General features: G+C 45.9%; 1 protein-coding gene across 3 annotated transcripts in view; it reads left to right on the top strand.

The window, feature by feature from the left end:
* Positions 1–430: 430 nt before the first annotated feature.
* The window catches only part of LOC138569113 (cyclin-dependent kinase-like 4), a 1540933-nt gene continuing 1526407 nt past the window's right edge, over positions 431–14956 (top strand). For all 3 annotated transcript variants that reach the window (XM_069646780.1, XM_069646779.1, XM_069646778.1), the window contains exon 1: positions 431–575. The gene's annotated coding sequence lies outside the window, so the exon portion shown is untranslated. The remainder of the gene's footprint in view (positions 576–14956) is intronic.

Here is a 14956-nt window from a genome sequence, read left to right as displayed (position 1 = left end):
AATGCCATAACGCGCATGCAACAGTTCTAAGAACGAAGAACGTGCTTGCTTTTTTTTATGTTAAATAATGTTTATTAATATTTCTAAACAATAAAGAAAACTGTTTGATTTTTTGGGGATAAAATAAATTGTAGTTAACAAACCAATTATATTTCAACGTAATGCTTATAAGATTGAAAATATTAGCAAAATGGGTTAAGACTAACAGGGGAGAGCAACAAGACAAACTTAGATACAAAAAAGGGAAAGAAGAGGGATGGGGGCTAGCAGAATTCGAAGTAAGATTTGTATTTTACATGAAATGTGATGTAAACGTGCTTGCTTTCTATATTGCTTCTGCTTGAGACTCAGGTAATCTTACCACACGTGTAGATGTGACGTCGTGCGTGCATAGAAAGTAACGTGGAATGCACGTGATGAAGGGGCGGAGCGTTGCTATGGTTTGTTTCTCCGATGGGAACTAGACACTACAGAAACTGTGACGGGCACGACTCACACCCCCATTGCACATTAAATTCTCAAACTGCTTAACAGTTGATTACGGTTCCTTTCGGGCAACTGAAACATCAGTTTAGGTACGTTACTCAAATTGCAATCGAGATGTGTGCCAAGTGCATGTATTGTATATGTCTGATTTGAATGGGGAGGAGGGCGGGGAGTGAGTGCCAGGGTGAATCTTTCCGCAAAAGTAATAGTGTGCGCTTTCTACTGCAAAGTTTACTGATATATCTTTTTCAAAACCATTGTGATCTAGTTTCGACCTTTTGTCTAATTGCTTCAGTTGAGGTGATCGCAAGCTACAAATCCCAGAATGCATTATTGTTTGTAAAGACATAATGTCGGGAACTTGTGTCAGGGCCGTCATGAGGGGGAGGGGCAAACTGCCCTGCTTGCGGGGGGCCTCTCGCCACCCTCTCCTAATCCTACATAGAACGCAACACAGTCCAGCCGTGCCCTTTATTCACAGGGGGACTGTGCTGTCGGTTTGCCCTTAAGGCTCACTTTCATTTCTGAAACGTCACACTTAAGGACTGCTGTGGGAATGAGATGTGTCATGTAACCACTTCCATTCTAATCACTCCCCTGGCATGTAAGTGCTAACCCCACATCACGGTTTCAATTACCTAAACATGTATGCATATGAATGCAGGTGCTAACAGTGAAATGTTTTATGTTAGCAATTGCAGGGCCTTTGTTAACAGTGAAGCCCAGGCGCCATTTAACATTTGTGTCCTGTTAGTCTGGCCACAGCTCTCTTGGTCAGCCCAGTAGGGGCTAGGTGACAGTTTTGAAAGTGGATAGTGAGTGGGGCCAATAAACCCATTGCGCTGTCAGTCTCCCCACTGAGGGATGGCATCTAGGCCTTTCAGCTTTTACAGTTGAAATGGGCCCCCAAGCAGCTGCCCCCATGTTGGCAGTCTTAGGGCACAGAAACCTACTGATAATCTGCAGCTTTTAACCACCATGCTGCATTATTTTGACTTCATTATTGATTTAAGCACTCCACAGGTGCCTTGGCCTATTTTTTCCAATCCGTAAGGCAAGGGGTGACCCCAAAGATCAAAAAGAAATGGACTCCCACCAGCCCCGACACATCTTCAGCCAGCCCTGCTCCCATTTCCCTCACAATTCTCTGAACCTCGCTAGGAGCTATTGCACCTTCCCTTTGGCCACTAGTCACACCTTTCACCCCAATTCAGAGGTTGTTTACTTTCATAATGCTATGCTAATCTCCGGAGAGGTGGGCTATCTCAAAGCTGAGACCAGAAGTTAAGATTTTGGCTTTATCAAAGTGAGTCTGTTGATATTGCATGGATGGGTTTTTGTGCTCTGCATGTTTGAAGCTGCTGCCGCCCCGTAACGAGTGCTACGGGCTGGCGACACATCGAAAGAGGCCTTCTGCCTCAAAGTGGCCAGAGGCTGGCACCGCCCATGCATCCAGGTCGAATCAACAAAGCCCAACAGTTTGGCAGGGGGTTAGAGCCCGATCTGCTCAATGGTGTTGCCCACTGCATGGCATTCTTTTTGTTTCGATTAGGTGTGCCAACAATAAGCCAAAACAATTGCTTTAATGAACAGACAGTGGTGGAAATAGACTTTTGTTTTCTGGGGCATCCCTCCTACCTTAGTGAAAGAGGCCGGGTCCAGCGACAAGAGGATTAGGACGGTGTAGGGCAGTTATTTTAGTTACCCCCATGAACATTTGCCTCTTCCCTTCAGAGGATTTATTGTCAGAAAAGTTCAAAATCTGCACCCCTTTTAAACTTAAAAAATGCACATCAATATTTCCAGTACAGTGAAACATTGAAAAGGGATTTCCAAGGGCTCCCGTTCAGACCCTCAAGTGGTCTTGTGGGGAAGTGTCTCACTTTGGAACCTAGCGACCACGGTTCAAATCCCTGCCTAACATAGTTTAACTCACAAGCACACCACAGCATTCTAAAATAAACATATAGTGCACATAGATTTCCCAGATTGTGAAGCTGGATCTGATATCTGGTGAGTCATTTTTTGCCAGATCCTGGATCTGGGAAGATCCGTCCCAATGACAGCATTGAGTACAGATGAGAAGAAATGGCAAATGAGGAGGGACACCAAGCTTGTAGATGTTGTTTAGTTATTTGTTCACCCATTGACTTCTCATGGCCATGCTAATCCCTATGGCAATTTTCATCCAGTTCTTGCCCTCCCCACCCAAAACACCTCATCACTGGAACTCTTTGAGCTAGCTTTAATAAAGCCTTACCATCAAATGTTGCCCTCGATGTGTCTACAAGTGCTTTCTCAAAGGAGTCTTCTGAGAGTTCATGACTTAATTGGAGTTGTAAACACAGTACTGGTGTAATAAAAATGTCTTGACTAGGTCTGCTTTCAGCCACTCAATTTAAAAGCACCGTGCGTGTCTTTCACTGAAGTCCCGTTAAAAACAAGCATTGGCAAAGCCAACCGTTTTGGCTTGTGCATAAGTATTAGGCATTTGCCAGGCACTGCTATTAGCTGCTCAGGTACTCAAACCATTTTGCACCTGGAACCATCAACGGCCAGCTAATACCAATACAGCAGTGTCTTTCCCATGCCTACGCGAAAGCCAACACTGTTAGCATTGCCAATGCTCTTTTTGCTTTACCGTTGATACACAGGACTATGCATCAAGATTAAAGCAAGCGTACTACGTGGCTAAATTGGCCCACATTGAATTTAGGCCAAACTAGCCAGTAGTAACACTTATGGTGCACAGTCAGCCTGAACTTTCTATGGCATGGCATTTTTACTGGCTAAGACCCCGTACATGGTAATAATGGCATATATTGATGCAGCCTGCATGGACATACATGGGAACAACCAGCATGAATATATTTTTATACTAGCATATGTTGTGTAGAAAGGTGGCATGAAATGTATTGGAACATGTTCCTGTGCACGGTTGGTGATTTGCAACTATTGGGATTTTTCATGTGCTTCCATAAAAAAACAATTGCATACTGTATGGATTTCTGCCCAATTTTGCAAAGAAAGTGCTGTAAAATGCATAATTTTAACCCAATGTTTTAAACGTTTTCTTGGGAGTGAGAAACCTCCTCAACCAAACCTTGTTTGGTTTGCACTCCTTCACTGTGCTCTGTTGAAACTGCATGATTGGCGCAAATATTTAAGCCTCTTAAGTTAAGAAATGTACCAGCCTCCACTGTACATCATCTATCTGTCACTGTGTATGATGTGTGTTTTAATGCGCACACAGGGGCAGAGTGTTCCTTAATGCTGGCGTCACGCACCACACACCGTCATGCCATCCTATATATATATGTTTATGCATATGATACAAAATTTAGTCTGGCATAAACCGTTCTTCAGTAGAGAATCCTACTTTGCTGTAGTTGATTTGCAGTTGTATTAATAAACCATATTTGGGATCCTCCACACAAACTGAAGGGGTGATTTTTCAAATCTCTGGTTTGCGGAGGAGCTGCGGCTGGCCCAGTACAAAAAAATGGTCAGGGGGCCTCACCACATCTTGTGACAGCCCTGACTTGTGTCCACGGTAACATTTAGTCATCTGCAACTTACAGTGAAACCGAAACATTTAGAGAATGACTCTCGTTTTGCCTTCATGTTGCATTTAGTTTTCTATTTTGGGTATTCAAATGATGCGCCAGTCCATACAAATACAAATTTGATCTGCATTGAAATGTTAAACTCGGCTTCCTAAACCTCTATCGTCTTCTTCTTGCTGATAGATTTTATCCATCAGCTGCTATTTTTGGATACCGAGGCTTGAGCCTCATTACTCCATCTTCTCGTGTTGAGTATGTAGTCTTGGGTTAGGATTACTAAACCTTTCACAAGTAGCCAATTTATTTGCTCAGCCAGGATTGCTTAAAGTACTCTTACTGTGCAAGGTTGTGTTCGTGGTGGATTCAGGTGATCTTTCTATTCCTATTGTAATTGCACATGGAAGCTCTGTGCATGCATACCTTTAGTTATCCTATCAAGTAATCATTGTTGCAAAGCAAACTCCTATTTTATTTATACATTGAAACATGCATGAAACTAAGTTTACACAGCATGTATTTTTATCAGTGCTGACTCGGTAGATTTGAGTCTTTCATCGCTCTCTGTGTTTCACTGTTGCCTATATGTTTACCCTTGGCTTTCTTCTGTCTGCACAGCACACAACAGCCTCTGTTGACAGACTTTAAACAAACATTAGCAAAGCCAGTGGGTCTAGCTTTTTTTATTAGCGTGAATTAGTAGATCAACATGGTTGTTTTGAAGGATGGATGCGTGGGTGAATATGGTTGTGTGGGTGGACGAAAATGGTTCTCTCAGTGGGTGAATATGAATTGATGGGTGGTTGGTTTTGTTTGGATGGGTGAGTGGATGAATGTGGTTGGAAGATTGGCTGAATGAGTGGGAGAATAAGAATGGAATGAGTGTGTGAATGATTATGGATGGATGGATGATTGGGGGAATGGAAGGTGAGTGAATATGGTAGGATGAAATGAGTTGATGAATATGGTTGTGTGTTGCTTTTGCTTGGCACCAAAACACCAGGTACACATTTTAGACTGCCTGTCCTTATCCGTACAGTGTGCCTGTCCTTATCCGTACAATGGCATATTGTGCTCCTGATCAAAGGTAACCAGCCCGTCGTCTGCTGGGAGAAAGTAAGAGGCTGGTAAAGAGGTAGCAGTCAGAGGGGAAGGGTTGCAGCAGGGATGGGTGCATGTTAGTCTCACGTAGCTTTGTGTTGTGATAACATAGGTTGTACTTCCCAGGCAGCTTATGAGTTGTATAATATATAATTGGTGCTGTGTTGGGTGTCTGAGAGGCTCGAGAACATGCTCTGCAGTCCTGGAATCGGTGTAGGCTTAATTACCTGGGATGCCTAGTTATTATAACACAAGTCAATTTATGTATAATAATTCTGGCATTGCCAAGCCAGAGCAACAAGTGGCCTACTCCAGGAGTAGGACGTGTCAGTAGTGAATAAATGTTGTTGGTAACACAAGGCTGAGGAATGGGATTGACTCACTACTGTTAAACGTATTTAGCCTGGCACCTTGATATAAGGTAAATGATTCATGAATGTTCATGTAAAGATGGATTATGCTTTGGAAGTGAGGAGCAGGACACCTTCGTGGAATTGAATATTGAAGTCAAGATTCAAAAATTGGAATGTAAATGAATATTGAAAAAAGGCCATTAAGCATCTGGTAGGTTTTCAAAGCAAATAGTTCCCAATGTGACCCAACCAAGAGTGTCCCCGTGCTCACATCCTGGAAATTAGAGATATCCTATCCTACCCAAACTATTACACAGTAAGACCTGGAACCAGGCATGGTCGCAACTCTTCCACAGACTCCTATGGGCTCACACCCACCAAAACAAAACCCCAAATCCTACTCGACCCAATAGCTGGCGAAGCATGTTATACCCTCCCACAATGAATGCGAGACCACAACCCAACTCCCATCAAAGACCGTTCACAGGAACAAAGGTGGGAAGAAAAACCATTATGCTTCCTCAAATAATTAATCCCCGTAAACGGGTAGATCATCAGCCCTCAAGTAGATTGTTAAACAAAGACACATTGGTCTCCTAGAAGATAGATAACAAGAGGGGGTGTTGTATATATTGTTCTGGGACTAAAGGGGGGAAAGGTGAAGCGACTTTGGCTTGCTTTTAGCAGTGCTCTAAAACAGCTAAGGCTATTCAACATTAATGTAATTTAAACAAAGAAGACCAAACAATCCATAGGATTGTGTTTGGATTGATGACTGGAAAATGTCAGATAAATTCCTCATACTTTACTATGAGGAGGCCGTGCCACTGGGAATTGGGCTGGTCTAGCAGCTAACCCTTGTACATCCTAGAGGGTGGAAGGAGCAGGAGTACCTGGGCTCTTAGAGACGCACTATTCCAATTATACCAACAATGTATTTCATTCTAACCAGAGAGCGGAATTATAATTCCAACCATAGAAATTAATCCAACTGCAAAATTTTAGAAAGGTTAAGCAGCAGAGGAAAACTGAGCCACAAGCGCCCATTGAACACACAGGGGAGTTGATCTGTGAACGAATAAGGAAAGCATTGTACTTTCAGTTCTGAAGTGAATACCACTTGCGGTCAGGTGGCAATACAGGACCTGCTTGCTGTGAGAAAGACCACTTTGTATCACTTCAGCACCAACAAACATACTTATAAATGGTTCTGAAATGGCACTAATGACCATTAAGCATACCAATTACATTATGACGAATACCAAAAAGGGAGGAAAAATGAGCCAACCTTTCAAACAAAACATCACATGATGCAAAGACCATCAAATAGCACAAAATAAGCCACTCGGTGAGTGACTAAACCGGGCCGGTTTATAAAGACAGCTACTAGATAAGAACTATAAAAGAAGCTGGAGGTGTTAATGTTAAAGGTATTTTTACTGCGCACCGTCGCCAACGGAATTGGTCCCCAGGCGCTCGGGCGGGTCTGCAAACGAGAAGGTGGTGTAGGGTGAAAAGGGAATAGGATAGTGAGAAGTGGTGTCTTGTTGGCAGCTTCAGTTCGGTTTTCACCGTGCGCTGAGCTTGGGTGTGATTATCGGATCGATGTCAGCCCTCGTGTGCTGTTGGTGCGACTTATGTGTTTGTTTGTTGTTGTGGTGAAGTGTGTGTGGTTTGTTGAGCGACAGGTGGTTGTGTGGGTTTTTGTGTGAGTTAAGTATGCAGAAATTTGAGATTTTTTGATTAGTGGGTTATATGTCTTGCAGCTAACATTCACAATTTGGCTCAATGCCTAGATTTTAGAGTCCTGTATAATGGTAGAGAGTCCCAGGCCTCACAGTACAGTAGGCTTCACAACACATTATGCAGGGATGGAGGCCACACCCAGATCCGAGGGTCCTGCACAGTGGTAGAGAGGCCCAGGCCCCACAACACTGCAGGTTCCACAGTACAATAGGCAGAGATGGAGACTATCCCTAGGTTTCATAATACAGTATGTTTCACCATCTAATAGGTAGAGATGGGGTTACACCTAGATTTAATAGTACTGCATAGTGGGCGATTGACAATATTGACAAGTTCTCTAAGAGAGCGATGCAGGTTGCTCCTTGGCACTGCCACTGTAGGCGGTCATAACGCCACCAAGGAATCCTAGTTTGCTGTATGGGGATGAGAGAAAATAACCAAAAAGGGAGCGCATTTTGTGTTTTTTCAGAATATGCCAATAAAAGATGTACGAAGAAGCCTGTGGTGTTTTCCTTGTAAAAGCTGGGAACAAATGATTTGCTGTGCTGAATTTACCATTTTCCAGGCTTTCAAGAACAGGTTGAGTGGAAACCAAAAAAACATATTTTTATATGGTTAACTTACGTTTTGTGAGAGGCAGGCAATGTTGCCCTTTTTTCCAATAGGACATGTGTGGACGGAATGGAAGAGGATGGTAGGAAAACTGAATGGGAAGACAGAAAGGCATACATTTCTGACAAAATTCCATGTTTAAGAAGGGGTAATTTGCGCAGGTCAGGCAACAACTATGTAGAGAAAATTCCCATAGTTTGGGGGAAATTGGAAAAATGACAGATAGAAAAGGTATGTGGTGGACATGGTTGGCCCTGTAAGGCAATGGCTTCTGTGAATTTTGAGAAAAGCAATGCCCTGCTAACATTCCCCCGACTCTTCCAGTTAGGAAATCACACATTTTATCGTAATTTTTCACAAAACAAGCAATACCAAAGCCAAAAACGCTTACGGCCTGAACAGACATACTTGGCATGTGTAAATAAGGAAAGAAATGTGTTGAGGAATGGCAAGCATACATTTTTTGAAAGAGCACAGGCAGACATTTTCAAGGGTAGGTGACTTGTGCAGGTTACAAAAGCGTATGGTGCCTAAAGCAGCAACTACATGTAGGTCACATTTGGGAAATGAAAGGGTTGTGTGACAAAGGGCAGCAGCAAATGTATGAAAACCAAGCAAACACAACAAATGTCGTACCTTCCCACGTTCCCACAGGTGTCCCTACGTAAACGCTACCTCACATGTGTGGGTGCACATACCTGGGCGCAAAGGGAAAAGGCTAAATCACACGTAAACCAGGGTGTTTCGGCAGAGCAGATTTTGTGGGAATTTGCACTTGTAGACAACCCACAGATTTGGGCATGGGGTGTGGCAGCCACCAAGAAAAACCTGCAACCCCAATAATTTCCAAAAATAAGACACCCTTGGGAATCCACAGAGGTCTGACTTGCGCGAATCGCCCCATAATGTATTGCCCAGAAGCCCCTGCAAAGTCAGAAATTTGGTGAAAAAAGCACAATTTTCAGACATTTCCCACCGCCAACCCACCGAAACACGCCCCCAACAACACATGTCCTACCTTCCTGCTTTCTCACCGGTGTCTCGACAAAACGGTGCCTCACATGTGTGGGTGCACCTACCGGGGCTCAAAGGGAAAAGGCTAAACCACTGCTATCCCCTAAGGGGTTTCGGGAGACAGCCTACAGATTTGGGTCTGGGGTGTTGCAGCCACCAAGGTAAACCGAGAACCCCATGCATTTCTGAAAAGACGACACCCGTGGGAATCCACAGAGGATGGACTTGGGCAAATCGCCTTAGAATGGATTACCCACAAGCCCCTGCAAACTCCCAAATTTCGGGAAACTACTGAAACACGCAGCCATCAACACATGTCCTACCTTCCCACATTCCCACAGGTGTCCGGATGAAAACAGTACATCACATGTATGGGTGCACCTACCTGGGCAGAAAAGAAAAAGTGCTGACTGTCCACAAGTCCAACGGCAGTCCCAGCGAGTCCCTGTAGGGTGCCCATCCGTTCCCTGAGGGAAATTCTGTAACGCAGCCCAGCCAGCGGTCCAGGATGGGCAGGGGTGATGTCCCTGGCATTGGGTGGCTGTCTTCCATGTGCCGGGGCTCCCTGGGACAGCCGTTGCACTTGGGGATGGTCGCCCAATATGGGAGACAGCCCACCAAGGCCAGGGACATTACCCCAGACTATCCTGGAGCTCTGGCTGGTCTGCGTTGCAGCTTCTCCCCCCGGGAAAGGTCAGGGACCCTGCCGGGGCTCCCTGCTACTGTGGCACAGTGGGTGTACCGTCCACAAGCACAGCAGCAGTTCCAGGGAGCCCGGCAGGATCCCCTTGCCTCCCGAGGGAAATTCTGTAACGCAGCCCAGCCAGCGCTTCAGGATGGTCGGGGTGATGTCCCTGTCTTTGGGTGGCTGTCTCCCATCTGATTTGACCATCCCCAAGCACAGCAGCGGGTCCAGGGAGCCCTGGCAGGGTTCCCTACCTTTCCCAGAGGGAGAAGCTGTAACACAGCCAGCCAAAGCTGCGTGATAGTCAGGGGTAATGTACTTGGCCTTGGGCGGCTGTCTGCCATGTGGGTTGGCATCCCCAAGTGCAGTGACAGACAAAGGGAGCCCCCACAGGGTCCCCGACCTTTCCCAAAGGGAGAGGCTGCAATACAGGCCAGCCAGAGCTCCAGGATGGCTGCTTTGTGCTGAGCTTGGTATTTTCATGCACCGCCTGAGCTATCGTGCTGGTAGGCGTGCAATCAACCGCCGCCTGAGGTGCCCTGAGAGGGGAATAACCGAGCACTGCTAATCGGAGTGCAGCAGGGGCTCATGCTGCGATTCCCAGCCGGGCACCGCTCCGGAAACTGGCTATGCAGCATCAGAAAGCTGGGTGTCATCTGTGAACCTGTCATGATCTCTGCTTCCAAAAGGTCAGGTTTTTCCCAACTCCCTTGCAAGCAGATCCATAACCCAGGTTCCGAGTGCCAACCAGTCCCAATTGGGACCTTTTGGACCCAGTCCTTGCGCCAGTGGCACCAGGCTCATAAATATGCCCAGTCCCAGCGCTGGAAGCGCCGGGCTCATAATGCTTGGGTGGACTTACCTGCAGCAGACCATGCTGCTTACTTGCCTGCCAGTTGAGCCTCTGATCCTCTTCTGTTTGGAACTACTTTACCTGTTGGGTGGGGCAGGAGCCACTCCCTAGGTTCAGAACACTGGAACTCTTCTGGAAAGCAGGAACTCTTTTCTTACGTAGGCGTGGCTGTGGAAGGAGACACCTAAGCACTACAGGAGGCTATTTAAACCACACCCGATGGATGAATCTTGCTTTGCGTTATTCTGCATCCTCTGCAGCAGAACGCTCATCGTGTCTTCTGCATCTGATCCTGGACCTAAGGAAAAAGGCTTACCATCCTGAATCCAGTCTTCAGCAACACCTATAAAGACAAGAAAGAACAGGTTAGCATTACGGTCTTCAGTGACAGCTCTTCACTAACCTGGTCCATCGGCTGTCACCAACGCCTCGCGCTGCATTCCGACATCTGCAAGACAAAGGCTTACCTACTCTTCGTGCGCTCCGGAGGTCTTCACACTGCATTCCGGCATCTGAAAGACAAAAGCTTACCAACTCTTCGCACGCTCCGGAGGCCTTCGGCGCTGCATCCCGCATCTGAAAGACAAAACAAGGTGCGTTTAAAAACATTGGGGAACTTTAATACTCACGTGCCATTACTCCTTTCCACATCTAACCCAGTGGCTATTCCGGCACCCTGCAGCCGCTCCGAACTTGTACCTGCAAAATCAAAAGACAGTTAGAGCGCATCGTGAAGCAGGCAACAAGCGCTTACTTACGTGCTTCCAGGCGCTTCTATTCATCACACGGGCTCCATCTTCAACTCACTTCAGCCCGTCATCCACCATCGCCGGAACCCTGCAAAACAAGAGACATCATTACTAAAGACTTTAAAGACATTAGAAGTACTCGAAACTTACCGTTCGTGCAGTAAACGGCGGACAGCAGTCCTCTGAAGTCAAGAGGCCTGCTCCCCTTATCCAGTGAAGAAACTGGTTACAGCACCCTGCCCCGAGGCAGATGGAGAGCACGGCGTTCACTTACCTAAGGTGAGAGCGTTAACCTTCGAGGTTCTACAGGAGAAGAGAAAGGGAAGAAGAGAGAGACATTTAATAACCCAGTTCATTAATCCCATATTTTCTATCTGCAGACATCTTACCCTTCGAGTCAGACATACAGTGCACAGAGGTCCAGCCCAAAGAGCCAGCCGTGTAGTACACATCACCTTTGAAGATACGGTATACGCCCAGTCAAGACCGGCGCCTCTACGGGAATCAGGTGAGCGTTACAGAACGCAAAGCCTACCACAAAACTCCCGTCCAGGCGCTATGGAAACCTTGGATACCGACCAACTAGCCCAGTTACTTGGGGAACTAAGGGCAGAAGTGCATGCAGCCCGTCAGGAAACTAACGCTCTAAGAAGGGAACTGATTATTTCCAAGGAGCGAACAGATGATCTCGCTAGACAATTGCTACAGTCACAAGCCGGACAGACCCTGTTACCCGCATCTGGGGGAAATCTTCCTTCTACATCCTCTATGAATCCAGTGCAGATCAACCTACCTGGGAATGTACCTCTGGCTCCGCCCGAACGATTTTCTGGTGACCCAAAGAGGTTTGCAGTATTTATCAATCAGTGCCGGTTGCATTTCTTATGCCGGCCAGCAGCCTTTCCAACTGATCAAGCTAAAGTAGCTTTCGTGCTTTCGTACCTTAGTGGCAATGTGGCAGACTGGTCGATCCCTTTAGTAAATCAAGATGATCCGGTCCTCCATGATTTTCAAGCTTTTCAGCTCAGTATGGAAAAACTGTTCGCAAGACATTCACAGGGGCAGGCCTTGGACAATGAGCTTCTTTCGTTGCGACAAGGTAATCAAGACCTTTTGGCTTATATTGCGTTTTTCAACAGACTGATAGTGGAAACTCAATGGCCTGAGGACAAAAGGATTACGCTGTTTTATAGAGGTCTACGTGGAGAGCTCAAAGATGTGTTAGCCCAAGTAGTGAATCCCCCACAAGATTGTTCGGACTATATAAACTTAGTCGTTCAAATAGATCACAGACTGCAGAACAGGAAGGCCGATCGTTCCAAGTTTGATGCTCGAGTATTTTCCAAACCGCCAACTCCTTCCAAAGGAGTAGACTCCGGGGAACCCATGCAAATAGGGGGTCTGAAAGGTCCTCTAACACAAAAGGAGCGGGAAAGGAGAAAACAGTTGCAATTATGCCTCTATTGCGGAAACTCGGGGCACTTTCTTCGAGACTGTCCGGTGAAACCTGCCAAGAAGGCAGTAGGAGCTGCAGTTACCAAAGTTACAAACTCTGAGCAGGGAAACGACCTCGCCCGACAAGAATAGAGGTCCTCTTGCCGAGCTTGAAAACCAGTTCTGTGACCTCGCATTTCGTGATACCTATGGTCCTCATTAGCCCTGATAATCCGGATCGATTACATGCAATTGAAGCTTACGTCGACAGCGGTGCCATCGGCAATTATGTGGATCATGAAATGGTTTTGAGGATGAATCTAACTCTTTGTCCCAAGGCTGTAAAGGACGTCATTACTACAGTGGATGGTACGGAGATAGCCTCCGGGCCAGTAACGCATACCACTCAAGAAGTGACGCTAGTAAGTCAAGATGGACACCATGAGAAGATAGTGTTCGATGTGATCAAGGCCCCTCAGTTTCAGATTATTCTAGGAATACCTTGGTTAGAGAAACCCAATCCTCTGATCGATTGGCGAGCAAGAACGGTCCAGTTTCCAGAATGTGTCTCTACTTGTCACCCTCCACCTGGTGTTGCACTGGCAGCAATTTCTTCAGAGACTCCCCAGTTACCTCCCGAATACCTAGAATACCAAGATGTTTTCCGGAAGGATCAGGCTAACTCTCTACCTCCTCATAGGTCTTATGACTGCCAGATAGACCTGATACCTGGATCTACTCCTCCTTGTAGTAGAATTTATGCCCTCACCGAGCCTGAGAATCTTCACCTTCGACAATACCTGGATCAATACCTGGCAAAGGGGTTTATTCGTCCTTCCAAGTCCCCTGCTTCTTCAGCTTTGTTCTTCGTTCCAAAAAAGGAAGGAGACCTTAGAACTTGTATAGATTATCGCTCCCTGAACCAGATCACTGTTAAGAATACATATCCGTTACCTTTGATCCCCGAACTCCTGGACCAAGTCAGAAAAGCATGCATATATACAAAGCTGGATCTTAGAGGAGCTTACCACTTGGTACGAGTAAAAGAGGGCGATGAATGGAAGACGGCCTTCCGCACCAAGTATGGGCTATTTGAATATCAGGTCATGCCCTTCGGACTTTGCAATGCCCCGGCCGCCTTTCAATATTTTATGAACGATGTCCTCAGAGAGCTCATAGATGTGTGTGTTGTTGTTTACATTGACGACATCCTCGTTTATTCTTCATCGGAATCTGAACATCGGAAACACGTGAAAATGGTCCTCGAAAGATTGCGTCAACACAAACTTTTCGCTAAGTTGGAAAAATGTGTTTTCAACGTGACTGAAGTTGAATTCTTGGGATTCATATTATCACCTGGCGGAGTGCGTATGGATTCAAAGAAGGTCGATGCAGTTCTCAAATGGCCATCACCATCCTCCGTAAAAGGTGTGCAAAGCATGTTAGGCTTCGCTAACTTTTACCGCAGGTTTATCCCCGAATTCTCTCGAATAGTCCAGCCCATCACTGCCTTGTTAAAGAAAAACAAACGTTTTGAATGGTCTACCGAGGCGGAACAAGCTTTCCAGGATTTAAAGACTAAATTTATCTCTGCACCAATCTTAAAACACCCTCGCCCCGAACTCCCCTACATCGTGGAAACTGATGCTTCAAGCCTTGCCATGGGGGCAGTTCTATCACAAAAGGACCCGATAACCAATCAGTTGCATCCTGTGGCATTTTGGTCCCGCAAATTCTCGCCTCCTGAAATCAATTACACAATTACTGACAAGGAACTTCTGGCTATCAAGTCAGCCTTTAAGGCTTGGCGGCATTATCTGCTGGGGGCCCGACACACCGTGACTGTGATTACGGATCACCGAAACCTGCAATATTTGAAAACCGCAAAAGCCCAATCCTCTAGACAACTCCGTTGGGCATTATTCTTTGCCGAGTTTGACTTCATAATTACCTATCGACCTGGTACAAAAAAGGGTAAAGCTGATGCCCTTTCTCGGATGGGAGTGGAAGAACACTTGATCAACCCTAAACCTGTACCAATCATTCCCGAACAAAGAATTCTGGGTGTAATCGCCACACAATCCAGAGAGGAAGTTAAGGATAAAGCCAGGCAACTTGTAACTCCAGCAGACATACAGAATTGGCATCTGCAGGGAAAGGACTTTGCAGTAAAGGACAACTTATTGTATTTCCAAGAACGATTATACCTACCCAGCACAGATTTACAGAAAAAAGTAATCTCTTGTTATCACGATTCTTTAATGGAAGGACATCCCGGTATAGCCAAGACCTCAGAAAAGATCAAGCGCTACTTCTGGTGGCCGTCTTGGAAAAAAGATATCAGAGACTTTATAATGTCC

This window comes from Ambystoma mexicanum, chromosome 2q (genome assembly GCF_040938575.1).
Source record: "Ambystoma mexicanum isolate Mex_15411 chromosome 2q, UKY_AmexF1_1, whole genome shotgun sequence".
Taxonomy (NCBI): domain Eukaryota; kingdom Metazoa; phylum Chordata; class Amphibia; order Caudata; family Ambystomatidae; genus Ambystoma; species Ambystoma mexicanum.
This window is presented reverse-complemented; position numbering and strand designations above follow the sequence as displayed.